General features: G+C 44.3%; 47 non-coding genes across 47 annotated transcripts; all 47 read left to right on the top strand.

Moving 5' to 3' along the window:
• The first annotated feature begins 377 nt into the window (after positions 1–377).
• On the top strand, positions 378–470 carry TRNAI-UAU (transfer RNA isoleucine (anticodon UAU)). The gene is given in 2 exon segments: positions 378–415; positions 435–470. It is a non-coding gene; the product is annotated as a tRNA-Ile (tRNA).
• Positions 471–1,087: 617 nt separating this feature from the next.
• On the top strand, positions 1,088–1,180 carry TRNAI-UAU (transfer RNA isoleucine (anticodon UAU)). The gene is given in 2 exon segments: positions 1,088–1,125; positions 1,145–1,180. It is a non-coding gene; the product is annotated as a tRNA-Ile (tRNA).
• Positions 1,181–1,301: 121 nt separating this feature from the next.
• TRNAR-CCU (transfer RNA arginine (anticodon CCU)) lies at positions 1,302–1,374 on the top strand. Its single transcript has one exon. It is a non-coding gene; the product is annotated as a tRNA-Arg (tRNA).
• A 432-nt stretch (positions 1,375–1,806) lies between these two features.
• On the top strand, positions 1,807–1,899 carry TRNAI-UAU (transfer RNA isoleucine (anticodon UAU)). Its single transcript is given in 2 exon segments — positions 1,807–1,844; positions 1,864–1,899. It is a non-coding gene; the product is annotated as a tRNA-Ile (tRNA).
• Positions 1,900–2,020: 121 nt separating this feature from the next.
• On the top strand, positions 2,021–2,093 carry TRNAR-CCU (transfer RNA arginine (anticodon CCU)). Its single transcript has one exon. It is a non-coding gene; the product is annotated as a tRNA-Arg (tRNA).
• A 440-nt stretch (positions 2,094–2,533) lies between these two features.
• On the top strand, positions 2,534–2,626 carry TRNAI-UAU (transfer RNA isoleucine (anticodon UAU)). The gene is given in 2 exon segments: positions 2,534–2,571; positions 2,591–2,626. It is a non-coding gene; the product is annotated as a tRNA-Ile (tRNA).
• Positions 2,627–2,746: 120 nt separating this feature from the next.
• Positions 2,747–2,819, top strand: TRNAR-CCU (transfer RNA arginine (anticodon CCU)). Its single transcript has one exon. It is a non-coding gene; the product is annotated as a tRNA-Arg (tRNA).
• Positions 2,820–3,967: 1,148 nt separating this feature from the next.
• Positions 3,968–4,060, top strand: TRNAI-UAU (transfer RNA isoleucine (anticodon UAU)). Its single transcript is given in 2 exon segments — positions 3,968–4,005; positions 4,025–4,060. It is a non-coding gene; the product is annotated as a tRNA-Ile (tRNA).
• A 120-nt stretch (positions 4,061–4,180) lies between these two features.
• On the top strand, positions 4,181–4,253 carry TRNAR-CCU (transfer RNA arginine (anticodon CCU)). Its single transcript has one exon. It is a non-coding gene; the product is annotated as a tRNA-Arg (tRNA).
• Positions 4,254–5,401: 1,148 nt separating this feature from the next.
• TRNAI-UAU (transfer RNA isoleucine (anticodon UAU)) lies at positions 5,402–5,494 on the top strand. The gene is given in 2 exon segments: positions 5,402–5,439; positions 5,459–5,494. It is a non-coding gene; the product is annotated as a tRNA-Ile (tRNA).
• Positions 5,495–5,615: 121 nt separating this feature from the next.
• TRNAR-CCU (transfer RNA arginine (anticodon CCU)) lies at positions 5,616–5,688 on the top strand. Its single transcript has one exon. It is a non-coding gene; the product is annotated as a tRNA-Arg (tRNA).
• Positions 5,689–6,120: 432 nt separating this feature from the next.
• Positions 6,121–6,213, top strand: TRNAI-UAU (transfer RNA isoleucine (anticodon UAU)). Its single transcript is given in 2 exon segments — positions 6,121–6,158; positions 6,178–6,213. It is a non-coding gene; the product is annotated as a tRNA-Ile (tRNA).
• A 627-nt stretch (positions 6,214–6,840) lies between these two features.
• On the top strand, positions 6,841–6,933 carry TRNAI-UAU (transfer RNA isoleucine (anticodon UAU)). Its single transcript is given in 2 exon segments — positions 6,841–6,878; positions 6,898–6,933. It is a non-coding gene; the product is annotated as a tRNA-Ile (tRNA).
• A 121-nt stretch (positions 6,934–7,054) lies between these two features.
• On the top strand, positions 7,055–7,127 carry TRNAR-CCU (transfer RNA arginine (anticodon CCU)). Its single transcript has one exon. It is a non-coding gene; the product is annotated as a tRNA-Arg (tRNA).
• Positions 7,128–7,559: 432 nt separating this feature from the next.
• On the top strand, positions 7,560–7,652 carry TRNAI-UAU (transfer RNA isoleucine (anticodon UAU)). Its single transcript is given in 2 exon segments — positions 7,560–7,597; positions 7,617–7,652. It is a non-coding gene; the product is annotated as a tRNA-Ile (tRNA).
• Positions 7,653–7,773: 121 nt separating this feature from the next.
• On the top strand, positions 7,774–7,846 carry TRNAR-CCU (transfer RNA arginine (anticodon CCU)). The gene has a single exon. It is a non-coding gene; the product is annotated as a tRNA-Arg (tRNA).
• A 429-nt stretch (positions 7,847–8,275) lies between these two features.
• Positions 8,276–8,368, top strand: TRNAI-UAU (transfer RNA isoleucine (anticodon UAU)). Its single transcript is given in 2 exon segments — positions 8,276–8,313; positions 8,333–8,368. It is a non-coding gene; the product is annotated as a tRNA-Ile (tRNA).
• Positions 8,369–8,488: 120 nt separating this feature from the next.
• Positions 8,489–8,561, top strand: TRNAR-CCU (transfer RNA arginine (anticodon CCU)). Its single transcript has one exon. It is a non-coding gene; the product is annotated as a tRNA-Arg (tRNA).
• A 440-nt stretch (positions 8,562–9,001) lies between these two features.
• TRNAI-UAU (transfer RNA isoleucine (anticodon UAU)) lies at positions 9,002–9,094 on the top strand. The gene is given in 2 exon segments: positions 9,002–9,039; positions 9,059–9,094. It is a non-coding gene; the product is annotated as a tRNA-Ile (tRNA).
• A 121-nt stretch (positions 9,095–9,215) lies between these two features.
• TRNAR-CCU (transfer RNA arginine (anticodon CCU)) lies at positions 9,216–9,288 on the top strand. Its single transcript has one exon. It is a non-coding gene; the product is annotated as a tRNA-Arg (tRNA).
• Positions 9,289–9,720: 432 nt separating this feature from the next.
• Positions 9,721–9,813, top strand: TRNAI-UAU (transfer RNA isoleucine (anticodon UAU)). Its single transcript is given in 2 exon segments — positions 9,721–9,758; positions 9,778–9,813. It is a non-coding gene; the product is annotated as a tRNA-Ile (tRNA).
• Positions 9,814–9,934: 121 nt separating this feature from the next.
• TRNAR-CCU (transfer RNA arginine (anticodon CCU)) lies at positions 9,935–10,007 on the top strand. The gene has a single exon. It is a non-coding gene; the product is annotated as a tRNA-Arg (tRNA).
• A 432-nt stretch (positions 10,008–10,439) lies between these two features.
• Positions 10,440–10,532, top strand: TRNAI-UAU (transfer RNA isoleucine (anticodon UAU)). The gene is given in 2 exon segments: positions 10,440–10,477; positions 10,497–10,532. It is a non-coding gene; the product is annotated as a tRNA-Ile (tRNA).
• A 626-nt stretch (positions 10,533–11,158) lies between these two features.
• On the top strand, positions 11,159–11,251 carry TRNAI-UAU (transfer RNA isoleucine (anticodon UAU)). Its single transcript is given in 2 exon segments — positions 11,159–11,196; positions 11,216–11,251. It is a non-coding gene; the product is annotated as a tRNA-Ile (tRNA).
• A 626-nt stretch (positions 11,252–11,877) lies between these two features.
• On the top strand, positions 11,878–11,970 carry TRNAI-UAU (transfer RNA isoleucine (anticodon UAU)). Its single transcript is given in 2 exon segments — positions 11,878–11,915; positions 11,935–11,970. It is a non-coding gene; the product is annotated as a tRNA-Ile (tRNA).
• A 621-nt stretch (positions 11,971–12,591) lies between these two features.
• TRNAI-UAU (transfer RNA isoleucine (anticodon UAU)) lies at positions 12,592–12,684 on the top strand. Its single transcript is given in 2 exon segments — positions 12,592–12,629; positions 12,649–12,684. It is a non-coding gene; the product is annotated as a tRNA-Ile (tRNA).
• A 120-nt stretch (positions 12,685–12,804) lies between these two features.
• Positions 12,805–12,877, top strand: TRNAR-CCU (transfer RNA arginine (anticodon CCU)). The gene has a single exon. It is a non-coding gene; the product is annotated as a tRNA-Arg (tRNA).
• Positions 12,878–13,318: 441 nt separating this feature from the next.
• On the top strand, positions 13,319–13,411 carry TRNAI-UAU (transfer RNA isoleucine (anticodon UAU)). Its single transcript is given in 2 exon segments — positions 13,319–13,356; positions 13,376–13,411. It is a non-coding gene; the product is annotated as a tRNA-Ile (tRNA).
• A 120-nt stretch (positions 13,412–13,531) lies between these two features.
• On the top strand, positions 13,532–13,604 carry TRNAR-CCU (transfer RNA arginine (anticodon CCU)). The gene has a single exon. It is a non-coding gene; the product is annotated as a tRNA-Arg (tRNA).
• Positions 13,605–14,044: 440 nt separating this feature from the next.
• TRNAI-UAU (transfer RNA isoleucine (anticodon UAU)) lies at positions 14,045–14,137 on the top strand. The gene is given in 2 exon segments: positions 14,045–14,082; positions 14,102–14,137. It is a non-coding gene; the product is annotated as a tRNA-Ile (tRNA).
• Positions 14,138–14,258: 121 nt separating this feature from the next.
• On the top strand, positions 14,259–14,331 carry TRNAR-CCU (transfer RNA arginine (anticodon CCU)). Its single transcript has one exon. It is a non-coding gene; the product is annotated as a tRNA-Arg (tRNA).
• A 440-nt stretch (positions 14,332–14,771) lies between these two features.
• Positions 14,772–14,864, top strand: TRNAI-UAU (transfer RNA isoleucine (anticodon UAU)). Its single transcript is given in 2 exon segments — positions 14,772–14,809; positions 14,829–14,864. It is a non-coding gene; the product is annotated as a tRNA-Ile (tRNA).
• A 120-nt stretch (positions 14,865–14,984) lies between these two features.
• Positions 14,985–15,057, top strand: TRNAR-CCU (transfer RNA arginine (anticodon CCU)). Its single transcript has one exon. It is a non-coding gene; the product is annotated as a tRNA-Arg (tRNA).
• A 432-nt stretch (positions 15,058–15,489) lies between these two features.
• Positions 15,490–15,582, top strand: TRNAI-UAU (transfer RNA isoleucine (anticodon UAU)). Its single transcript is given in 2 exon segments — positions 15,490–15,527; positions 15,547–15,582. It is a non-coding gene; the product is annotated as a tRNA-Ile (tRNA).
• Positions 15,583–15,703: 121 nt separating this feature from the next.
• TRNAR-CCU (transfer RNA arginine (anticodon CCU)) lies at positions 15,704–15,776 on the top strand. The gene has a single exon. It is a non-coding gene; the product is annotated as a tRNA-Arg (tRNA).
• Positions 15,777–16,216: 440 nt separating this feature from the next.
• On the top strand, positions 16,217–16,309 carry TRNAI-UAU (transfer RNA isoleucine (anticodon UAU)). Its single transcript is given in 2 exon segments — positions 16,217–16,254; positions 16,274–16,309. It is a non-coding gene; the product is annotated as a tRNA-Ile (tRNA).
• Positions 16,310–16,429: 120 nt separating this feature from the next.
• TRNAR-CCU (transfer RNA arginine (anticodon CCU)) lies at positions 16,430–16,502 on the top strand. The gene has a single exon. It is a non-coding gene; the product is annotated as a tRNA-Arg (tRNA).
• A 432-nt stretch (positions 16,503–16,934) lies between these two features.
• TRNAI-UAU (transfer RNA isoleucine (anticodon UAU)) lies at positions 16,935–17,027 on the top strand. The gene is given in 2 exon segments: positions 16,935–16,972; positions 16,992–17,027. It is a non-coding gene; the product is annotated as a tRNA-Ile (tRNA).
• A 121-nt stretch (positions 17,028–17,148) lies between these two features.
• On the top strand, positions 17,149–17,221 carry TRNAR-CCU (transfer RNA arginine (anticodon CCU)). The gene has a single exon. It is a non-coding gene; the product is annotated as a tRNA-Arg (tRNA).
• Positions 17,222–17,875: 654 nt separating this feature from the next.
• Positions 17,876–17,948, top strand: TRNAR-CCU (transfer RNA arginine (anticodon CCU)). The gene has a single exon. It is a non-coding gene; the product is annotated as a tRNA-Arg (tRNA).
• Positions 17,949–18,380: 432 nt separating this feature from the next.
• TRNAI-UAU (transfer RNA isoleucine (anticodon UAU)) lies at positions 18,381–18,473 on the top strand. The gene is given in 2 exon segments: positions 18,381–18,418; positions 18,438–18,473. It is a non-coding gene; the product is annotated as a tRNA-Ile (tRNA).
• Positions 18,474–18,593: 120 nt separating this feature from the next.
• On the top strand, positions 18,594–18,666 carry TRNAR-CCU (transfer RNA arginine (anticodon CCU)). Its single transcript has one exon. It is a non-coding gene; the product is annotated as a tRNA-Arg (tRNA).
• A 1,159-nt stretch (positions 18,667–19,825) lies between these two features.
• TRNAI-UAU (transfer RNA isoleucine (anticodon UAU)) lies at positions 19,826–19,918 on the top strand. Its single transcript is given in 2 exon segments — positions 19,826–19,863; positions 19,883–19,918. It is a non-coding gene; the product is annotated as a tRNA-Ile (tRNA).
• Positions 19,919–20,544: 626 nt separating this feature from the next.
• TRNAI-UAU (transfer RNA isoleucine (anticodon UAU)) lies at positions 20,545–20,637 on the top strand. Its single transcript is given in 2 exon segments — positions 20,545–20,582; positions 20,602–20,637. It is a non-coding gene; the product is annotated as a tRNA-Ile (tRNA).
• An 839-nt stretch (positions 20,638–21,476) lies between these two features.
• Positions 21,477–21,549, top strand: TRNAR-CCU (transfer RNA arginine (anticodon CCU)). Its single transcript has one exon. It is a non-coding gene; the product is annotated as a tRNA-Arg (tRNA).
• Positions 21,550–22,085: 536 nt separating this feature from the next.
• Positions 22,086–22,178, top strand: TRNAI-UAU (transfer RNA isoleucine (anticodon UAU)). Its single transcript is given in 2 exon segments — positions 22,086–22,123; positions 22,143–22,178. It is a non-coding gene; the product is annotated as a tRNA-Ile (tRNA).
• A 120-nt stretch (positions 22,179–22,298) lies between these two features.
• Positions 22,299–22,371, top strand: TRNAR-CCU (transfer RNA arginine (anticodon CCU)). The gene has a single exon. It is a non-coding gene; the product is annotated as a tRNA-Arg (tRNA).
• Positions 22,372–22,607: the final 236 nt, after the last annotated feature.

The following is a 22,607-nucleotide window of genomic DNA, read 5'->3' as shown; positions in this document are numbered from 1 at the left end:
CGAAGATTGTGGGTTCGGGTCCCATGTGGGGTGGGTGCCCACCTTTCATCCAAAAGCATGTCGTGTTTTATTTCCAGACTGGCTTCTTTTCTGGATAACATTTGCCTCTTAAATAGGTCTTGAAAAATCTCGCCCAATGGTAGTCTTTACAAAGACAATAGCTATGTCCAAAGAGAAGTGTTCCTGAGCAACATTACCTATTGTTAAGGTGGAGAGCATCTCATTTCCATTAAAAACACACCATTTTGCTTTACTCTTCACTTATGGCGTAGCCCACTGCATTTTCAAGGACGGGGTTTAAACTGACATAGGACTAGGTTTTTAATTGAGCAACTTTTTCCAGGCAAAAGAAGACATGGATAAATGGTGCTGCAAGAGCTCCAGTGGTGCAATCGGTCAGCGCGCGGTACTTATATAGCAGTAACTGTTGAGCAATGCCGAGGTTGTGAGTTCGAGCCTCACCTGGAGCATTACTTTCTTGCCGTCATCTGTCTTTTATTACTGCATTACAAGCTGATAGTTCAATGCTTAATCGCAGTTGATTTCTTTAAAACAATCGAAAAGAAAGCCACGCTTCTTCTGGGCCTAATGGATAAGGCACTGGCCTCCTAAGCCAGGGATTGTGGGTTTGAGTCCCATCTGGGGTGGTTGCCCACCTTTCATCAGTATACTGAGTTTTAGATCCAGACAGGCTTCTTTTCTGGATAAGGCGAAGATTGTGGGTACGAGTCTCATGTGGGGTGGGTGCCCACCTTCCATCCAAAAGCATGTCGTGTTTTATTTCCAGACTGGCTTCTTTTCTGGATAACATTTGCCTCCTAAAGAGGTCTTGAAAAATCTCGCCCAATGGTAGTCTTTACAAAGACAATAGCTATGTCCAAAGAGAAGTGTTCCTGAGCAACATTACCTATTGTTAAGGTGGAGAGCATCTCATTTCCATTAAAAACACACCACTTTGCTTTACTCTTCACTTATGGCGTAGCCCACTGCATTTTCAAGGACGGGGTTTAAACTGACATAGGACTAGGTTTTCAATTGAGCAACTTTTTCCAGGCAAAAGAAGACATGGATAAATGGTGCTGCAAGAGCTCCAGTGGCGCAATCGGTCAGCGCGCGGTACTTATATAGCAGTAACTGTTGAGCAATGCCGAGGTTGTGAGTTCGAGCCTCACCTGGAGCATTACTTTCTTGCCGTCATCTGTCTTTTATTACTGCATTACAAGCTGATAGTTCAATGCTTAATCGCAGTTGATTTCATTAAAACAATCGAAAAGGAAAACCACGATTCTTCTGTGCATGTAGCCCCAGTGGCCTAATGGATAAGGCACTGACCTCCTAAGCCAGGGATTGTGGGTTCGAGTCCCATCTGGGGTGGTTGCCCACCTTTCATCAGTATACTGAGTTTTAGATCCAGACAGGCTTCTTTTCTGGATAAGGCGAAGATTGTGGGTTCGAGTCCCATGTGGGGTGGGTTCCATCCAAAAGCATGTCGTGTTTTATTTCCAGACTGGCTTCTTTTCTGGATAACATTTGCCTCCTAAATAGGTCTTGAAAAATCTCGCCCAATGGTAGTCTTTACAAAGACAATAGCTATGTCCAAAGAGAAGTGTTCATGAGCAACATTACCTATTGTTAAGGTGGAGAGCATCTCATTTTCATTAAAAACACACCACTTTGCTTTACTCTTCACTTATGGCATAGCCCACTGCATTTTCAAGGACGGGGTTTAAACTGACATAGGACTAGGTTTTCAATTGAGCAACTTTTTCCAGGCAAAAGAAGACATGGATAAATGGTGCTGCAAGAGCTCCAGTGGCGCAATCGGTCAGCGCGCGGTACTTATATAGCAGTAACTGTTGAGCAATGCCGAGGTTGTGAGTTCAAGCCTCACCTGGAGCATTACTTTCTTGCCGTCATCTGTCTTTTATTACTGCATTACAAGCTGATAGTTCAATGCTTAATCGCAGTTGATTTCTTTAAAACAATCGAAAAGGAAAGCCACGCTTCTTCTGTGCATGTAGCCCCAGTGGCCTAATGGATAAGGCACTGGCCTCCTAAGCCAGGGATTGTGGGTTCGAGTCCCATCTGGGGTGGTTGCCCACCTTTCATCAGTATACTGAGTTTTAGATCCAGACAGGCTTCTTTTCTGGATAAGGCGAAGATTGTGGGTTCGAGTCCCATGTGGGGTGGGTGCCCACCTTCCATCCAAAAGCATGTCGTGTTTTATTTCCAGACTGGCTTCTTTTCTGGATAACATTTGCCTCCTAAATAGCTCTTGAAAAATCTCGCCCAATGGTAGTCTTTACAAAGACAATAGCTATGTCCAAAGAGAAGTGTTCCTGAGCAACATTACCTATTGTTAAGGTGGAGAGCATCTCATTTTCATTAAAAACACACCACTTTGCTTTACCCTTCACTTATGGCATAGCCCACTGCATTTTCAAGGACGGGGTTTAAACTGACATAGGACTAGGTTTTCAATTGAGCAACTTTTTCCAGGCAAAAGAAGACATGGATAAATGGTGCCGCAAGAGCTCCAGTGGCGCAATCGGTCAGCGCGCGGTACTTATATAGCAGTAACTGTTGAGCAATGCCGAGGTTGTGAGTTCGAGCCTCACCTGGAGCATTACTTTCTTGCCGTCATCTGTCTTTTATTACTGCATTACAAGCTGATAGTTCAATGCTTAATCGCAGTTGATTTCTTTAAAACAATCGAAAAGAAAGCCACGCTTCTTCTGTGCATGTAGCCCCAGTGGCCTAATGGATAAGGCACTGGCCTCCTAAGCCAGGGATTGTGGGTTTGAGTCCCATCTGGGGTGGTTGCCCACCTTTCATCAGTATACTGAGTTTTAGATCCAGACAGGCTTCTTTTCTGGATAAGGCGAAGATTGTGGGTTCGAGTCCCATGTGTGGGTTCCATCCAAAAGCATGTCGTGTTTTATTTCCAGACTGGCTTCTTTTCTGAATAACATTTGCCTCCTAAATAGCTCTTGAAAAATCTCGCCCAATGGTAGTCTTTACAAAGACAATAGCTATGTCCAAAGAGAAGTGTTCCTGAGCAACATTACCTATTGTTAAGGTGGAGAGCATCTCATTTTCATTAAAAACACACCACTTTGCTTTACTCTTCACTTATGGCATAGCCCACTGCATTTTCAAGGACGGGGTTTAAACTGACATAGGACTAGGTTTTCAATTGAGCAACTTTTTCCAGGCAAAAGAAGACATGGATAAATGGTGCTGCAAGAGCTCCAGTGGCGCAATCGGTCAGCACGCGGTACTTATATAGCAGTAACTGTTGAGCAATGCCGAGGTTGTGAGTTCGAGCCTCACCTGGAGCATTACTTTCTTGCCGTCATCTGTCTTTTATTACTGCATTACAAGCTGATAGTTCAATGCCTAATCGCAGTTGATTTCTTTAAAACAATCGAAAAGAAAGCCACGCTTCTTCTGTGCATGTAGCCCCAGTGGCCTAATGGATAAGGCACTGGCCTCCTAAGCCAGGGATTCGAGTCCCATCTGGGGTGGTTGCCCACCTTTCATCAGTATACTGAGTTTTAGATCCAGACAGGCTTCTTTTCTGGATAAGGCGAAGATTGTGGGTACGAGTCTCATGTGGGGTGGGTGCCCACCTTCCATCCAAAAGCATGTCGTGTTTTATTTCCAGACTGGCTTCTTTTCTGGATAACATTTGCCTCCTAAAGAGGTCTTGAAAAATCTCGCCCAATGGTAGTCTTTACAAAGACAATAGCTATGTCCAAAGAGAAGTGTTCCTGAGCAACATTACCTATTGTTAAGGTGGAGAGCATCTCATTTCCATTAAAAACACACCACTTTGCTTTACTCTTCACTTATGGCGTAGCCCACTGCATTTTCAAGGACGGGGTTTAAACTGACATAGGACTAGGTTTTCAATTGAGCAACTTTTTCCAGGCAAAAGAAGACATGGATAAATGGTGCTGCAAGAGCTCCAGTGGCGCAATCGGTCAGCGCGCGGTACTTATATAGCAGTAACTGTTGAGCAATGCCGAGGTTGTGAGTTCGAGCCTCACCTGGAGCATTACTTTCTTGCCGTCATCTGTCTTTTATTACTGCATTACAAGCTGATAGTTCAATGCTTAATCGCAGTTGATTTCTTTAAAACAATCGAAAAGAAAGCCACGCTTCTTCTGTGCATGTAGCCCCAGTGGCCTAATGGATAAGGCACTGGCCTCCTAAGCCAGGGATTGTGGGTTTGAGTCCCATCTGGGGTGGTTGCCCACCTTTCATCAGTATACTGAGTTTTAGATCCAGACAGGCTTCTTTTCTGGATAAGGCGAAGATTGTGGGTTCGAGTCCCATGTGTGGGTTCCATCCAAAAGCATGTCGTGTTTTATTTCCAGACTGGCTTCTTTTCTGAATAACATTTGCCTCCTAAATAGCTCTTGAAAAATCTCGCCCAATGGTAGTCTTTACAAAGACAATAGCTATGTCCAAAGAGAAGTGTTCCTGAGCAACATTACCTATTGTTAAGGTGGAGAGCATCTCATTTTCATTAAAAACACACCACTTTGCTTTACTCTTCACTTATGGCATAGCCCACTGCATTTTCAAGGACGGGGTTTAAACTGACATAGGACTAGGTTTTCAATTGAGCAACTTTTTCCAGGCAAAAGAAGACATGGATAAATGGTGCTGCAAGAGCTCCAGTGGCGCAATCGGTCAGCACGCGGTACTTATATAGCAGTAACTGTTGAGCAATGCCGAGGTTGTGAGTTCGAGCCTCACCTGGAGCATTACTTTCTTGCCGTCATCTGTCTTTTATTACTGCATTACAAGCTGATAGTTCAATGCCTAATCGCAGTTGATTTCTTTAAAACAATCGAAAAGAAAGCCACGCTTCTTCTGTGCATGTAGCCCCAGTGGCCTAATGGATAAGGCACTGGCCTCCTAAGCCAGGGATTCGAGTCCCATCTGGGGTGGTTGCCCACCTTTCATCAGTATACTGAGTTTTAGATCCAGACAGGCTTCTTTTCTGGATAAGGCGAAGATTGTGGGTACGAGTCTCATGTGGGGTGGGTGCCCACCTTCCATCCAAAAGCATGTCGTGTTTTATTTCCAGACTGGCTTCTTTTCTGGATAACATTTGCCTCCTAAAGAGGTCTTGAAAAATCTCGCCCAATGGTAGTCTTTACAAAGACAATAGCTATGTCCAAAGAGAAGTGTTCCTGAGCAACATTACCTATTGTTAAGGTGGAGAGCATCTCATTTCCATTAAAAACACACCACTTTGCTTTACTCTTCACTTATGGCGTAGCCCACTGCATTTTCAAGGACGGGGTTTAAACTGACATAGGACTAGGTTTTCAATTGAGCAACTTTTTCCAGGCAAAAGAAGACATGGATAAATGGTGCTGCAAGAGCTCCAGTGGCGCAATCGGTCAGCGCGCGGTACTTATATAGCAGTAACTGTTGAGCAATGCCGAGGTTGTGAGTTCGAGCCTCACCTGGAGCATTACTTTCTTGCCGTCATCTGTCTTTTATTACTGCATTACAAGCTGATAGTTCAATGCTTAATCGCAGTTGATTTCATTAAAACAATCGAAAAGGAAAACCACGCTTCTTCTGTGCATGTAGCCCCAGTGGCCTAATGGATAAGGCACTGACCTCCTAAGCCAGGGATTGTGGGTTCGAGTCCCATCTGGGGTGGTTGCCCACCTTTCATCAGTATACTGAGTTTTAGATCCAGACAGGCTTCTTTTCTGGATAAGGCGAAGATTGTGGGTTCGAGTCCCATGTGGGGTGGGTTCCATCCAAAAGCATGTCGTGTTTTATTTCCAGACTGGCTTCTTTTCTGGATAACATTTGCCTCCTAAATAGGTCTTGAAAAATCTCGCCCAATGGTAGTCTTTACAAAGACAATAGCTATGTCCAAAGAGAAGTGTTCATGAGCAACATTACCTATTGTTAAGGTGGAGAGCATCTCATTTTCATTAAAAACACACCACTTTGCTTTACTCTTCACTTATGGCATAGCCCACTGCATTTTCAAGGACGGGGTTTAAACTGACATAGGACTAGGTTTTCAATTGAGCAACTTTTTCCAGGCAAAAGAAGACATGGATAAATGGTGCTGCAAGAGCTCCAGTGGCGCAATCGGTCAGCGCGCGGTACTTATATAGCAGTAACTGTTGAGCAATGCCGAGGTTGTGAGTTCAAGCCTCACCTGGAGCATTACTTTCTTGCCGTCATCTGTCTTTTATTACTGCATTACAAGCTGATAGTTCAATGCTTAATCGCAGTTGATTTCTTTAAAACAATCGAAAAGGAAAGCCACGCTTCTTCTGTGCATGTAGCCCCAGTGGCCTAATGGATAAGGCACTGGCCTCCTAAGCCAGGGATTCGAGTCCCATCTGGGGTGGTTGCCCACCTTTCATCAGTATACTGAGTTTTAGATCCAGACAGGCTTCTTTTCTGGATAAGGCGAAGATTGTGGGTACGAGTCTCATGTGGGGTGGGTGCCCACCTTCCATCCAAAAGCATGTCGTGTTTTATTTCCAGACTGGCTTCTTTTCTGGATAACATTTGCCTCCTAAAGAGGTCTTGAAAAATCTCGCCCAATGGTAGTCTTTACAAAGACAATAGCTATGTCCAAAGAGAAGTGTTCCTGAGCAACATTACCTATTGTTAAGGTGGAGAGCATCTCATTTCCATTAAAAACACACCACTTTGCTTTACTCTTCACTTATGGCGTAGCCCACTGCATTTTCAAGGACGGGGTTTAAACTGACATAGGACTAGGTTTTCAATTGAGCAACTTTTTCCAGGCAAAAGAAGACATGGATAAATGGTGCTGCAAGAGCTCCAGTGGCGCAATCGGTCAGCGCGCGGTACTTATATAGCAGTAACTGTTGAGCAATGCCGAGGTTGTGAGTTCGAGCCTCACCTGGAGCATTACTTTCTTGCCGTCATCTGTCTTTTATTACTGCATTACAAGCTGATAGTTCAATGCTTAATCGCAGTTGATTTCATTAAAACAATCGAAAAGGAAAACCACGCTTCTTCTGTGCATGTAGCCCCAGTGGCCTAATGGATAAGGCACTGACCTCCTAAGCCAGGGATTGTGGGTTCGAGTCCCATCTGGGGTGGTTGCCCACCTTTCATCAGTATACTGAGTTTTAGATCCAGACAGGCTTCTTTTCTGGATAAGGCGAAGATTGTGGGTTCGAGTCCCATGTGGGGTGGGTTCCATCCAAAAGCATGTCGTGTTTTATTTCCAGACTGGCTTCTTTTCTGGATAACATTTGCCTCCTAAATAGGTCTTGAAAAATCTCGCCCAATGGTAGTCTTTACAAAGACAATAGCTATGTCCAAAGAGAAGTGTTCATGAGCAACATTACCTATTGTTAAGGTGGAGAGCATCTCATTTTCATTAAAAACACACCACTTTGCTTTACTCTTCACTTATGGCATAGCCCACTGCATTTTCAAGGACGGGGTTTAAACTGACATAGGACTAGGTTTTCAATTGAGCAACTTTTTCCAGGCAAAAGAAGACATGGATAAATGGTGCTGCAAGAGCTCCAGTGGCGCAATCGGTCAGCGCGCGGTACTTATATAGCAGTAACTGTTGAGCAATGCCGAGGTTGTGAGTTCAAGCCTCACCTGGAGCATTACTTTCTTGCCGTCATCTGTCTTTTATTACTGCATTACAAGCTGATAGTTCAATGCTTAATCGCAGTTGATTTCTTTAAAACAATCGAAAAGGAAAGCCACGCTTCTTCTGTGCATGTAGCCCCAGTGGCCTAATGGATAAGGCACTGGCCTCCTAAGCCAGGGATTGTGGGTTCGAGTCCCATCTGGGGTGGTTGCCCACCTTTCATCAGTATACTGAGTTTTAGATCCAGACAGGCTTCTTTTCTGGATAAGGCGAAGATTGTGGGTTCGAGTCCCATGTGTGGGTTCCATCCAAAAGCATGTCGTGTTTTATTTCCAGACTGGCTTCTTTTCTGGATAACATTTGCCTCCTAAATAGGTCTTGAAAAATCTCGCCCAATGGTAGTCTTTACAAAGACAATAGCTATGTCCAAAGAGAAGTGTTCCTGAGCAACATTACCTATTGTTAAGGTGGAGAGCATCTCATTTTCATTAAAAACACACCACTTTGCTTTACTCTTCACTTATGGCATAGCCCACTGCATTTTCAAGGACGGGGTTTAAACTGACATAGGACTAGGTTTTCAATTGAGCAACTTTTTCCAGGCAAAAGAAGACATGGATAAATGGTGCTGCAAGAGCTCCAGTGGCGCAATCGGTCAGCGCGCAGTACTTATATAGCAGTAACTGTTGAGCAATGCCGAGGTTGTGAGTTCGAGCCTCACCTGGAGCATTACTTTCTTGCCGTCATCTGTCTTTTATTACTGCATTACAAGCTGATAGTTCAATGCTTAATCGCAGTTGATTTCTTTAAAACAATCGAAAAGAAAGCCACGCTTCTTCTGTGCATGTAGCCCCAGTGGCCTAATGGATAAGGCACTGGCCTCCTAAGCCAGGGATTGTGGGTTTGAGTCCCATCTGGGGTGGTTGCCCACCTTTCATCAGTATACTGAGTTTTAGATCCAGACAGGCTTCTTTTCTGGATAAGGCGAAGATTGTGGGTACGAGTCTCATGTGGGGTGGGTGCCCACCTTCCATCCAAAAGCATGTCGTGTTTTATTTCCAGACTGGCTTCTTTTCTGGATAACATTTGCCTCCTAAAGAGGTCTTGAAAAATCTCGCCCAATGGTAGTCTTTACAAAGACAATAGCTATGTCCAAAGAGAAGTGTTCCTGAGCAACATTACCTATTGTTAAGGTGGAGAGCATCTCATTTCCATTAAAAACACACCACTTTGCTTTACTCTTCACTTATGGCGTAGCCCACTGCATTTTCAAGGACGGGGTTTAAACTGACATAGGACTAGGTTTTCAATTGAGCAACTTTTTCCAGGCAAAAGAAGACATGGATAAATGGTGCTGCAAGAGCTCCAGTGGCGCAATCGGTCAGCGCGCGGTACTTATATAGCAGTAACTGTTGAGCAATGCCGAGGTTGTGAGTTCGAGCCTCACCTGGAGCATTACTTTCTTGCCGTCATCTGTCTTTTATTACTGCATTACAAGCTGATAGTTCAATGCTTAATCGCAGTTGATTTCATTAAAACAATCGAAAAGGAAAACCACGCTTCTTCTGTGCATGTAGCCCCAGTGGCCTAATGGATAAGGCACTGACCTCCTAAGCCAGGGATTGTGGGTTCGAGTCCCATCTGGGGTGGTTGCCCACCTTTCATCAGTATACTGAGTTTTAGATCCAGACAGGCTTCTTTTCTGGATAAGGCGAAGATTGTGGGTTCGAGTCCCATGTGGGGTGGGTTCCATCCAAAAGCATGTCGTGTTTTATTTCCAGACTGGCTTCTTTTCTGGATAACATTTGCCTCCTAAATAGGTCTTGAAAAATCTCGCCCAATGGTAGTCTTTACAAAGACAATAGCTATGTCCAAAGAGAAGTGTTCATGAGCAACATTACCTATTGTTAAGGTGGAGAGCATCTCATTTTCATTAAAAACACACCACTTTGCTTTACTCTTCACTTATGGCATAGCCCACTGCATTTTCAAGGACGGGGTTTAAACTGACATAGGACTAGGTTTTCAATTGAGCAACTTTTTCCAGGCAAAAGAAGACATGGATAAATGGTGCTGCAAGAGCTCCAGTGGCGCAATCGGTCAGCGCGCGGTACTTATATAGCAGTAACTGTTGAGCAATGCCGAGGTTGTGAGTTCAAGCCTCACCTGGAGCATTACTTTCTTGCCGTCATCTGTCTTTTATTACTGCATTACAAGCTGATAGTTCAATGCTTAATCGCAGTTGATTTCTTTAAAACAATCGAAAAGGAAAGCCACGCTTCTTCTGTGCATGTAGCCCCAGTGGCCTAATGGATAAGGCACTGGCCTCCTAAGCCAGGGATTGTGGGTTCGAGTACCATCTGGGGTGGTTGCCCACCTTTCATCAGTATACTGAGTTTTAGATCCAGACAGGCTTCTTTTCTGGATAAGGCGAAGATTGTGGGTTCGAGTCCCATGTGGGGTGGGTTCCATCCAAAAGCATGTCGTGTTTTATTTCCAGACTGGCTTCTTTTCTGGATAACATTTGCCTCCTAAATAGGTCTTGAAAAATCTCGCCCAATGGTAGTCTTTACAAAGACAATAGCTATGTCCAAAGAGAAGTGTTCATGAGCAACATTACCTATTGTTAAGGTGGAGAGCATCTCATTTTCATTAAAAACACACCACTTTGCTTTACTCTTCACTTATGGCATAGCCCACTGCATTTTCAAGGACGGGGTTTAAACTGACATAGGACTAGGTTTTCAATTGAGCAACTTTTTCCAGGCAAAAGAAGACATGGATAAATGGTGCTGCAAGAGCTCCAGTGGCGCAATCGGTCAGCGCGCGGTACTTATATAGCAGTAACTGTTGAGCAATGCCGAGGTTGTGAGTTCGAGCCTCACCTGGAGCATTACTTTCTTGCCGTCATCTGTCTTTTATTACTGCATTACAAGCTGATAGTTCAATGCCTAATCGCAGTTGATTTCTTTAAAACAATCGAAAAGAAAGCCACGCTTCTTCTGTGCATGTAGCCCCAGTGGCCTAATGGATAAGGCACTGGCCTCCTAAGCCAGGGATTCGAGTCCCCTCTGGGGTGGTTGCCCACCTTTCATCAGTATACTGAGTTTTAGATCACGACAGGCTTCTTTTCTGGATAAGGCGAAGATTGTGGGTTCGAGTCCCATGTGGGGTGGGTGCCCACCTTCCATCCAAAAGCATGTCGTGTTTTATTTCCAGACTGGCTTCTTTTCTGGATAACATTTGCCTCCTAAAGAGGTCTTGAAAAATCTCGCCCAATGGTAGTCTTTACAAAGACAATAGCTATGTCCAAAGAGAAGTGTTCCTGAGCAACATTACCTATTGTTAAGGTGGAGAGCATCTAATTTTCATTAAAAACACACCACTTTGCTTTACTCTTCACTTATGGCATAGCCCACTGCATTTTCAAGGACGGGGTTTAAACTGACATAGGACTAGGTTTTCAATTGAGCAACTTTTTCCAGGCAAAAGAAGACATGGATAAATGGTGCTGCAAGAGCTCCAGTGGCGCAATCGGTCAGCGCGCGGTACTTATATAGCAGTAACTGTTGAGCAATGCCGAGGTTGTGAGTTCGAGCCTCACCTGGAGCATTACTTTCTTGCCGTCATCTGTCTTTTATTACTGCATTACAAGCTGATAGTTCAATGCCTAATCGCAGTTGATTTCTTTAAAACAATCGAAAAGAAAGCCACGTTTCTTCTGTGCATGTAGCCCCAATGGCCTAATGGATAAGGCACTGGTCTCCTAAGCCAGGGATTCGAGTCCCATCTGGGGTGGTTGCCTACCTTTCATCAGTATACTGAGTTTTAGATCCAGACAGGCTTCTTTTCTGGATAAGGCGAAGATTGTGGGTTCGGGTCCCATGTGGGGTGGGTGCCCACCTTTCATCCAAAAGCATGTCGTGTTTTATTTCCAGACTGGCTTCTTTTCTGGATAACATTTGCCTCTTAAATAGGTCTTGAAAAATCTCGCCCAATGGTAGTCTTTACAAAGACAATAGCTATGTCCAAAGAGAAGTGTTCCTGAGCAACATTACCTATTGTTAAGGTGGAGAGCATCTCATTTTCATTAAAAACACACCACTTTGCTTTACTCTTCACTTATGGCATAGCCCACTGCATTTTCAAGGACGGGGTTTAAACTGACATAGGACTAGGTTTTCAATTGAGCAACTTTTTCCAGGCAAAAGAAGACATGGATAAATAGTGCTGCAAGAGCTCCAGTGGCGCAATCGGTCAGCGTGCGGTACTTATATAGCAGTAACTGTTGAGCAATGCCGAGGTTGTGAGTTCGAGCCTCACCTGGAGCATTACTTTCTTGCCGTCATCTGTCTTTTATTACTGCATTACAAGCTGATAGTTCAATGCCTAATCGCAGTTGATTTCTTTAAAACAATCGAAAAGAAAGCCACGCTTCTTCTGTGCATGTAGCTCAGTGGCCTAATGGATAAGGCACTGGCCTCCTAAGCCAGGGATTGTGGGTTTGAGTCCCATCTGGGGTGGTTGCCCACCTTTCATCAGTATACTGAGTTTTAGATCCAGACAGGCTTCTTTTCTGGATAAGGCGAAAATTGTGGGTTCGAGTCCCATGTGTGGGTTCCATCCAAAAGCATGTCGTGTTTTATTTCCAGACTGGCTTCTTTTCTGGATAACATTTGCCTCCTAAATAGGTCTTGAAAAATCTCGCCCAATGGTAGTCTTTACAAAGACAATAGCTATGTCCAAAGAGAAGTGTTCCTGAGCAACATTACCTATTGTTAAGGTGGAGAGCATCTCATTTTCATTAAAAACACACCACTTTGCTTTACTCTTCACTTATGGCATAGCCCACTGCATTTTCAAGGACGGGGTTTAAACTGACATAGGACTAGGTTTTCAATTGAGCAACTTTTTCCAGGCAAAAGAAGACATGGATAAATGGTGCTGCAAGAGCTCCAGTGGCGCAATCGGTCAGCGCGCGGTACTTATATAGCAGTAACTGTTGAGCAATGCCGAGGTTGTGAGTTCGAGCCTCACCTGGAGCATTACTTTCTTGCCGTCATCTGTCTTTTATTACTGCATTACAAGCTGATAGTTCAATGCTTAATCGCAGTTGATTTCTTTAAAACAATCGAAAAGAAAGCCACGCTTCTTCTGTGCATGTAGCCCCAGTGGCCTAATGGATAAGGCACTGGCCTCCTAAGCCAGGGATTGTGGGTTTGAGTCCCATCTGGGGTGGTTGCCCACCTTTCATCAGTATACTGAGTTTTAGATCCAGACAGGCTTCTTTTCTGGATAAGGCGAAGATAGTGGGTACGAGTCTCATGTGGGGTGGGATTACCACCTTCCATCCAAAAGCATGTCGTGTTTTATTTCCAGACTGGCTTCTTTTCTGGATAACATTTGCCTCCTAAAGAGGTCTTGAAAAATCTCGCCCAATGGTAGTCTTTACAAAGACAATAGCTATGTCCAAAGAGAAGTGTTCCTGAGCAACATTACCTATTGTTAAGGTGGAGAGCATCTCATTTCCATTAAAAACACACCACTTTGCTTTACTCTTCACTTATGGCGTAGCCCACTGCATTTTCAAGGACGGGGTTTAAACTGACATAGGACTAGGTTTTCAATTGAGCAACTTTTTCCAGGCAAAAGAAGACATGGATAAATGGTGCTGCAAGAGCTCCAGTGGCGCAATCGGTCAGCGCGCGGTACTTATATAGCAGTAACTGTTGAGCAATGCCGAGGTTGTGAGTTCAAGCCTCACCTGGAGCATTACTTTCTTGCCGTCATCTGTCTTTTATTACTGCATTACAAGCTGATAGTTCAATGCTTAATCGCAGTTGATTTCTTTAAAACAATCGAAAAGAAAGCCACGCTTCTTCTGTGCATGTAGCCCCAGTGGCCTAATGGATAAGGCACTGGCCTCCTAAGCCAGGGATTGTGGGTTTGAGTCCCATCTGGGGTGGTTGCCCACCTTTCATCAGTATACTGAGTTTTAGATCCAGACAGGCTTCTTTTCTGGATAAGGCGAAGATAGTGGGTACGAGTCTCATGTGGGGTGGGTGACCACCTTCCATCCAAAAGCATGTCGTGTTTTATTTCCAGACTGGCTTCTTTTCTGGATAACATTTGCCTCCTAAAGAGGTCTTGAAAAATCTCGCCCAATGGTAGTCTTTACAAAGACAATAGCTATGTCCAAAGAGAAGTGTTCCTGAGCAACATTACCTATTGTTAAGGTGGAGAGCATCTCATTTCCATTAAAAACACACCACTTTGCTTTACTCTTCACTTATGGCGTAGCCCACTGCATTTTCATGGACGGGGTTTAAACTGACATAGGACTAGGTTTTCAATTGAGCAACTTTTTCCAGGCAAAAGAAGACATGGATAAATGGTGCTGCAAGAGCTCCAGTGGCGCAATCGGTCAGCGCGCGGTACTTATATAGCAGTAACTGTTGAGCAATGCCGAGGTTGTGAGTTCAAGCCTCACCTGGAGCATTACTTTCTTGCCGTCATCTGTCTTTTATTACTGCATTACAAGCTGATAGTTCAATGCTTAATCGCAGTTGATTTCTTTAAAACAATCGAAAAGGAAAACCACGCTTCTTCTGTGCATGTAGCCCCAGTGGCCTAATGGATAAGGCACTGACCTCCTAAGCCAGGGATTGTGGGTTCGAGTCCCATCTGGGGTGGTTGCCCACCTTTCATCAGTATACTGAGTTTTAGATCCAGACAGGCTTCTTTTCTGGATAAGGCGAAGATTGTGGGTTCGAGTCCCATGTGGGGTGGGTGCCCACCTTCCATCCAAAAGCATGTCGTGTTTTATTTCCAGACTGGCTTCTTTTCTGGATAACATTTGCTTCCTAAATAGGTCTTGAAAAATCTCGCCCAATGGTAGTCTTTACAAAGACAATAGCTATGTCCAAAGAGAAGTGTTCCTGAGCAACATTACCTATTGTTAAGGTGGAGAGCATCTCATTTCCATTAAAAACACACCACTTTGCTTTACTCTTCACTTATGGCGTAGCCCACTGCATTTTCAAGGACGGGGTTTAAACTGACATAGGACTAGGTTTTCAATTGAGCAACTTTTTCCAGGCAAAAGAAGACATGGATAAATGGTGCTGCAAGAGCTCCAGTGGCGCAATCGGTCAGCGCGCGGTACTTATATAGCAGTAACTGTTGAGCAATGCCGAGGTTGTGAGTTCGAGCCTCACCTGGAGCATTACTTTCTTGCCGTCATCTGTCTTTTATTACTGCATTACAAGCTGATAGTTCAATGCTTAATCGCAGTTGATTTCTTTAAAACAATCGAAAAGAAAGCCACGCTTCTTTTGTGCATGTAGCCCCAGTGGCCTAATGGATAAGGCACTGGCCTCCTAAGCCAGGGATTGTGGGTTTGAGTCCCATCTGGGGTGGTTGCCCACCTTTCATCAGTATACTGAGTTTTAGATCCAGACAGGCTTCTTTTCTGGATAAGGCGAAGATTGTGGGTTCGAGTCCCATGTGGGGTGGGTTCCATCCAAAAGCATGTCGTGTTTTATTTCCAGACTGGCTTCTTTTCTGGATAACATTTGCCTCCTAAATAGGTCTTGAAAAATCTCGCCCAATGGTAGTCTTTACAAAGACAATAGCTATGTCCAAAGAGAAGTGTTCATGAGCAACATTACCTATTGTTAAGGTGGAGAGCATCTCATTTTCATTAAAAACACACCACTTTGCTTTACTCTTCACTTATGGCATAGCCCACTGCATTTTCAAGGACGGGGTTTAAACTGACATAGGACTAGGTTTTCAATTGAGCAACTTTTTCCAGGCAAAAGAAGACATGGATAAATGGTGCTGCAAGAGCTCCAGTGGCGCAATCGGTCAGCGCGCGGTACTTATATAGCAGTAACTGTTGAGCAATGCCGAGGTTGTGAGTTCAAGCCTCACCTGGAGCATTACTTTCTTGCCGTCATCTGTCTTTTATTACTGCATTACAAGCTGATAGTTCAATGCTTAATCGCAGTTGATTTCTTTAAAACAATCGAAAAGGAAAGCCACGCTTCTTCTGTGCATGTAGCCCCAGTGGCCTAATGGATAAGGCACTGGCCTCCTAAGCCAGGGATTGTGGGTTCGAGTCCCATCTGGGGTGGTTGCCCACCTTTCATCAGTATACTGAGTTTTAGATCCAGACAGGCTTCTTTTCTGGATAAGGCGAAGATTGTGGGTTCGAGTCCCATGTGGGGTGGGTGCCCACCTTCCATCCAAAAGCATGTCGTGTTTTATTTCCAGACTGGCTTCTTTTCTGGATAACATTTGCTTCCTAAATAGGTCTTGAAAAATCTCGCCCAATGGTAGTCTTTACAAAGACAATAGCTATGTCCAAAGAGAAGTGTTCCTGAGCAACATTACCTATTGTTAAGGTGGAGAGCATCTCATTTCCATTAAAAACACACCACTTTGCTTTACTCTTCACTTATGGCGTAGCCCACTGCATTTTCAAGGACGGGGTTTAAACTGACATAGGACTAGGTTTTCAATTGAGCAACTTTTTCCAGGCAAAAGAAGACATGGATAAATGGTGCTGCAAGAGCTCCAGTGGCGCAATCGGTCAGCGCGCGGTACTTATATAGCAGTAACTGTTGAGCAATGCCGAGGTTGTGAGTTCGAGCCTCACCTGGAGCATTACTTTCTTGCCGTCATCTGTCTTTTATTACTGCATTACAAGCTGATAGTTCAATGCTTAATCGCAGTTGATTTCTTTAAAACAATCGAAAAGAAAGCCACGCTTCTTTTGTGCATGTAGCCCCAGTGGCCTAATGGATAAGGCACTGGCCTCCTAAGCCAGGGATTGTGGGTTTGAGTCCCATCTGGGGTGGTTGCCCACCTTTCATCAGTATACTGAGTTTTAGATCCAGACAGGCTTCTTTTCTGGATAAGGCGAAGATTGTGGCTTCGAGTCCCATGTGGGGTGGGTTCCATCCAAAAGCATGTCGTGTTTTATTTCCAGACTGGCTTCTTTTCTGGATAACATTTGCCTCCTAAATAGGTCTTGAAAAATCTCGCCCAATGGTAGTCTTTACAAAGACAATAGCTATGTCCAAAGAGAAGTGTTCATGAGCAACATTACCTATTGTTAAGGTGGAGAGCATCTCATTTTCATTAAAAACACACCACTTTGCTTTACTCTTCACTTATGGCATAGCCCACTGCATTTTCAAGGACGGGGTTTAAACTGACATAGGACTAGGTTTTCAATTGAGCAACTTTTTCCAGGCAAAAGAAGACATGGATAAATGGTGCTGCAAGAGCTCCAGTGGCGCAATCGGTCAGCGCGCGGTACTTATATAGCAGTAACTGTTGAGCAATGCCGAGGTTGTGAGTTCGAGCCTCACCTGGAGCATTACTTTCTTGCCGTCATCTGTCTTTTATTACTGCATTACAAGCTGATAGTTCAATGCTTAATCGCAGTTGATTTCTTTAAAACAATCGAAAAGGAAAGCCACGCTTCTTCTGTGCATGTAGCCCCAGTGGCCTAATGGATAAGGCACTGGCCTCCTAAGCCAGGGATTGTGGGTTCGAGTCCCATCTGGGGTGGTTGCCCACCTTTCATCAGTATACTGAGTTTTAGATCCAGACAGGCTTCTTTTCTGGATAAGGCGAAGATTGTGGGTTCGAGTCCCATGTGGGGTGGGTGCCCACCTTCCATCCAAAAGCATGTCGTGTTTTATTTCCAGACTGGCTTCTTTTCTGGATAACATTTGCCTCCTAAATAGGTCTTGAAAAATCTCGCCCAATGGTAGTCTTTACAAAGACAATAGCTATGTCCAAAGAGAAGTGTTCCTGAGCAACATTACCTATTGTTAAGGTGGAGAGCATCTCATTTTCATTAAAAACACACCACTTTGCTTTACTCTTCACTTATGGCGTAGCCCACTGCATTTTCAAGGACGGGGTTTAAACTGACATAGGACTAGGTTTTCAATTGAGCAACTTTTTCCAGGCAAAAGAAGACATGGTTAAATGGTGCTGCAAGAGCTCCAGTGGCGCAATCGGTCAGCTCGCGGTACTTATATAGCAGTAACTGTTGAGCAATGCCGAGGTTGTGAGTTCGAGCCTCACCTCGAGCATTACTTTCTTGCCGTCATCTGTCTTTTATTACTGCATTACAAGCTGATAGTTCAATGCTTAATCGCAGTTGATTTCTTTAAAACAATCGAAAAGGAAAGCCACGCTTCTTCTGTGCATGTAGCCCCAGTGGCCTAATGGATAAGGCACTGGCCTCCTAAGCCAGGGATTGTGGGTTCGAGTCCCATCTGGGGTGGTTGCCCACCTTTCATCAGTATACTGAGTTTTAGATCCAGACAGGCTTCTTTTCTGGATAAGGCGAAGATTGTGGGTTCGAGTCCCATGTGGGGTGGGTTCCATCCAAAAGCATGTCGTGTTTTATTTCCAGACTGGCTTCTTTTCTGGATAACATTTGCCTCCTAAATAGGTCTTGAAAAATCTCGCCCAATGGTAGTCTTTACAAAGACAATAGCTATGTCCAAAGAGAAGTGTTCATGAGCAACATTACCTATTGTTAAGGTGGAGAGCATCTCATTTTCATTAAAAACACACCACTTTGCTTTACTCTTCACTTATGGCATAGCCCACTGCATTTTCAAGGACGGGGTTTAAACTGACATAGGACTAGGTTTTCAATTGAGCAACTTTTTCCAGGCAAAAGAAGACATGGATAAATGGTGCTGCAAGAGCTCCAGTGGCGCAATCGGTCAGCGCGCGGTACTTATATAGCAGTAACTGTTGAGCAATGCCGAGGTTGTGAGTTCGAGCCTCACCTGGAGCATTACTTTCTTGCCGTCATCTGTCTTTATTACTGCATTACAAGCTGATAGTTCAATGCTTAATCGCAGTTGATTTCTTTAAAACAATCGAAAAGGAAAGCCACGCTTCTTCTGTGCATGTAGCCCCAGTGGCCTAATGGATAAGGCACTGGCCTCCTAAGCCAGGGATTGTGGGTTCGAGTCCCATCTGGGGTGGTTGCCCACCTTTCATCAGTATACTGAGTTTTAGATCCAGACAGGCTTCTTTTCTGGATAAGGCGAAGATTGTGGGTTCGAGTCCCATGTGGGGTGGGTGCCCACCTTCCATCCAAAAGCATGTCGTGTTTTATTTCCAGACTGGCTTCTTTTCTGGATAACATTTGCCTCCTAAATAGGTCTTGAAAAATCTCGCCCAATGGTAGTCTTTACAAAGACAATAGCTATGTCCAAAGAGAAGTGTTCCTGAGCAACATTACCTATTGTTAAGGTGGAGAGCATCTCATTTTCATTAAAAACACACCACTTTGCTTTACTCTTCACTTATGGCGTAGCCCACTGCATTTTCAAGGACGGGGTTTAAACTGACATAGGACTAGGTTTTCAATTGAGCAACTTTTTCCAGGCAAAAGAAGACATGGTTAAATGGTGCTGCAAGAGCTCCAGTGGCACAATCGGTCAGCTCGCGGTACTTATATAGCAGTAACTGTTGAGCAATGCCGAGGTTGTGAGTTCGAGCCTCACCTCGAGCATTACTTTCTTGCCGTCATCTGTCTTTTATTACTGCATTACAAGCTGATAGTTCAATGCTTAATCACAGCTGATTTCTTTAAAACAATCGAAAAGAAAGCCACGCTTCTTCTGTGCATGTAGCCCCAGTGGCCTAATGGATAAGGCACTGGCCTCCTAAGCCAGGGATTCGAGTCCCATCTGGGGTGGTTGCCCACCTTTCATCAGTATACTGAGTTTTAGATCCAGACAGGCTTCTTTTCTGGATAAGGCGAAGATTGTGGGTTCGGGTCCCATGTGGGGTGGGTGCCCACCTTTCATCCAAAAGCATGTCGTGTTTTATTTCCAGACTGGCTTCTTTTCTGGATAACATTTGCCTCTTAAATAGGTCTTGAAAAATCTCGCCCAATGGTAGTCTTTACAAAGACAATAGCTATGTCCAAAGAGAAGTGTTCCTGAGCAACATTACCTATTGTTAAGGTGGAGAGCATCTCATTTTCATTAAAAACACACCACTTTGCTTTACTCTTCACTTATGGCATAGCCCACTGCATTTTCAAGGACGGGGTTTAAACTGACATAGGACTAGCTTTTCAATTGAGCAACTTTTTCCAGGCAAAAGAAGACATGGATAAATGGTGCTGCAAGAGCTCCAGTGGTGCAATCGGTCAGCGCGCGGTACTTATATAGCAGTAACTGTTGAGCAATGCCGAGGTTGTGAGTTCGAGCCTCACCTGGAGCATTACTTTCTTGCCGTCATCTGTCTTTTATTACTGCATTACAAGCTGATAGTTCAATGCCTAATCGCAGTTGATTTCTTTAAAACAATCGAAAAGAAAGCCACGCTTCTTCTGTGCATGTAGCCCCAGTGGCCTAATGGATAAGGCACTGGCCTCCTAAGCCAGGGATTCAAGTCCCATCTGGGGTGGTTGCCCACCTTTCATCAGAATACTGAGTTTTAGATCCAGACAGGCTTCTTTTCTGGATAAGGCGAAGATTGTGGGTTCGAGTCCCATGTGGGGTGGGTGCCCACCTTCCATCCAAAAGCATGTCGTGTTTTATTTCCAGACTGGCTTCTTTTCTGGATAACATTTGCCTCCTAAAGAGGTCTTGAAAAATCTCGCCCAATGGTAGTATTTACAAAGACAATAGCTATGTCCAAAGAGAAGTGTTCCTGAGCAACATTACCTATTGTTAAGGTGGAGAGCATCTCATTTTCATTAAAAACACACCACTTTGCTTTACTCTTCACTTATGGCATAGCCCACTGCATTTTCAAGGACGGGGTTTAAACTGACATAGGACTAGGTTTTCAATTGAGCAACTTTTTCCAGGCAAAAGAAGACATGGATAAATGGTGCTGCAAGAGCTCCAGTGGCGCAATCGGTCAGCGCGCGGTACTTATATAGCAGTAACTGTTGAGCAATGCCGAGGTTGTGAGTTCGAGCCTCACCTGGAGCATTACTTTCTTGCCGTCATCTGTCTTTTATTACTGCATTACAAGCTGATAGTTCAATGCTTAATCGCAGTTGATTTCTTTAAAACAATCGAAAAGAAAGCCACGCTTCTTCTGTGCATGTAGCCCCAGTGGCCTAATGGATAAGGCACTGGCCTCCTAAGCCAGGGATTCAAGTCCCATCTGGGGTGGTTGCCCACCTTTCATCAGAATACTGAGTTTTAGATCCAGACAGGCTTCTTTTCTGGATAAGGCGAAGATTGTGGGTTCGAGTCCCATGTGGGGTGGGTGCCCACCTTCCATCCAAAAGCATGTCGTGTTTTATTTCCAGACTGGCTTCTTTTCTGGATAACATTTGCCTCCTAAAGAGGTCTTGAAAAATCTCGCCCAATGGTAGTCTTTACAAAGACAATAGCTATGTCCAAAGAGAAGTGTTCCTGAGCAACATTACCTATTGTTAAGGTGGAGAGCATCTCATTTTCATTAAAAACACACCACTTTGCTTTACTCTTCACTTATGGCATAGCCCACTGCATTTTCAAGGACGGGGTTTAAACTGACATAGGACTAGGTTTTCAATTGAGCAACTTTTTCCAGGCAAAAGAAGACATGGATAAATGGTGCTGCAAGAGCTCCAGTGGCGCGATCGGTCAGCGCGCGGTACTTATATAGCAGTAACTGTTGAGCAATGCCGAGGTTGTGAGTTCAAGCCTCACCTGGAGCATTACTTTCTTGCCGTCATCTGTCTTTTATTACTGCATTACAAGCTGATAGTTCAATGCTTAATCGCAGTTGATTTCTTTAAAACAATCGAAAAGAAAGCCACGCTTCTTCTGTGCATGTAGCCCCAGTGGCCTAATGGATAAGGCACTGGCCTCCTAAGCCAGGGATTGTAGGTTCGAGTCCCATCTGGGGTGGTTGCCCACCTTTCATCAGTATACTGAGTTTTAGATCCAGACAGGCTTCTTTTCTGGATAAGGCGAAGATTGTGGGTTCGAGTCCCATGTGGGGTGGGTGCCCACCTTTCATCAGTATACTGAGTTTTAGATCCAGACAGGCTTCTTTTCTGGATAAGGCGAAGATTGTGGGTTCGAGTCCCATGTGGGGTGGGTGCCCACCTTCCATCCAAAAGCATGTCGTGTTTTATTTCCAGACTGGCTTCTTTTCTGGATAACATTTGCCTCCTAAATAGGTCTTGAAAAATCTCGCCCAATGGTAGTCTTTACAAAGACAATAGCTATGTCCAAAGAGAAGTGTTCCTGAGCAACATTACCTATTGTTAAGGTGGAGAGCATCTCATTTCCATTAAAAACACACCACTTTGCTTTACTCTTCACTTATGGCGTAGCCCACTGCATTTTCAAGGACGGGGTTTAAACTGACATAGGACTAGGTTTTCAATTGAGCAACTTTTTCCAGGCAAAAGAAGACATGGATAAATGGTGCTGCAAGAGCTCCAGTGGCGCAATCGGTCAGCGCGCGGTACTTATATAGCAGTAACTGTTGAGCAATGCCGAGGTTGTGAGTTCGAGCCTCACCTGGAGCATTACTTTCTTGCCGTCATCTGTCTTTTATTACTGCATTACAAGCTGATAGTTCAATGCTTAATCGCAGTTGATTTCTTTAAAACAATCGAAAAGAAAGCCACGCTTCTTTTGTGCATGTAGCCCCAGTGGCCTAATGGATAAGGCACTGGCCTCCTAAGCCAGGGATTGTGGGTTTGAGTCCCATCTGGGGTGGTTGCCCACCTTTCATCAGTATACTGAGTTTTAGATCCAGACAGGCTTCTTTTCTGGATAAGGCGAAGATTGTGGGTTCGAGTCCCATGTGGGGTGGGTTCCATCCAAAAGCATGTCGTGTTTTATTTCCAGACTGGCTTCTTTTCTGGATAACATTTGCCTCCTAAATAGGTCTTGAAAAATCTCGCCCAATGGTAGTCTTTACAAAGACAATAGCTATGTCCAAAGAGAAGTGT

The sequence above is a fragment of the Eleutherodactylus coqui genome, chromosome 2 (assembly GCF_035609145.1).
Source record: "Eleutherodactylus coqui strain aEleCoq1 chromosome 2, aEleCoq1.hap1, whole genome shotgun sequence".
NCBI lineage: Eukaryota > Metazoa > Chordata > Amphibia > Anura > Eleutherodactylidae > Eleutherodactylus > Eleutherodactylus coqui.
The sequence above is the reverse complement of the archived record's forward strand: the minus strand, read 5'-3'. Positions and strand labels throughout refer to the sequence as shown.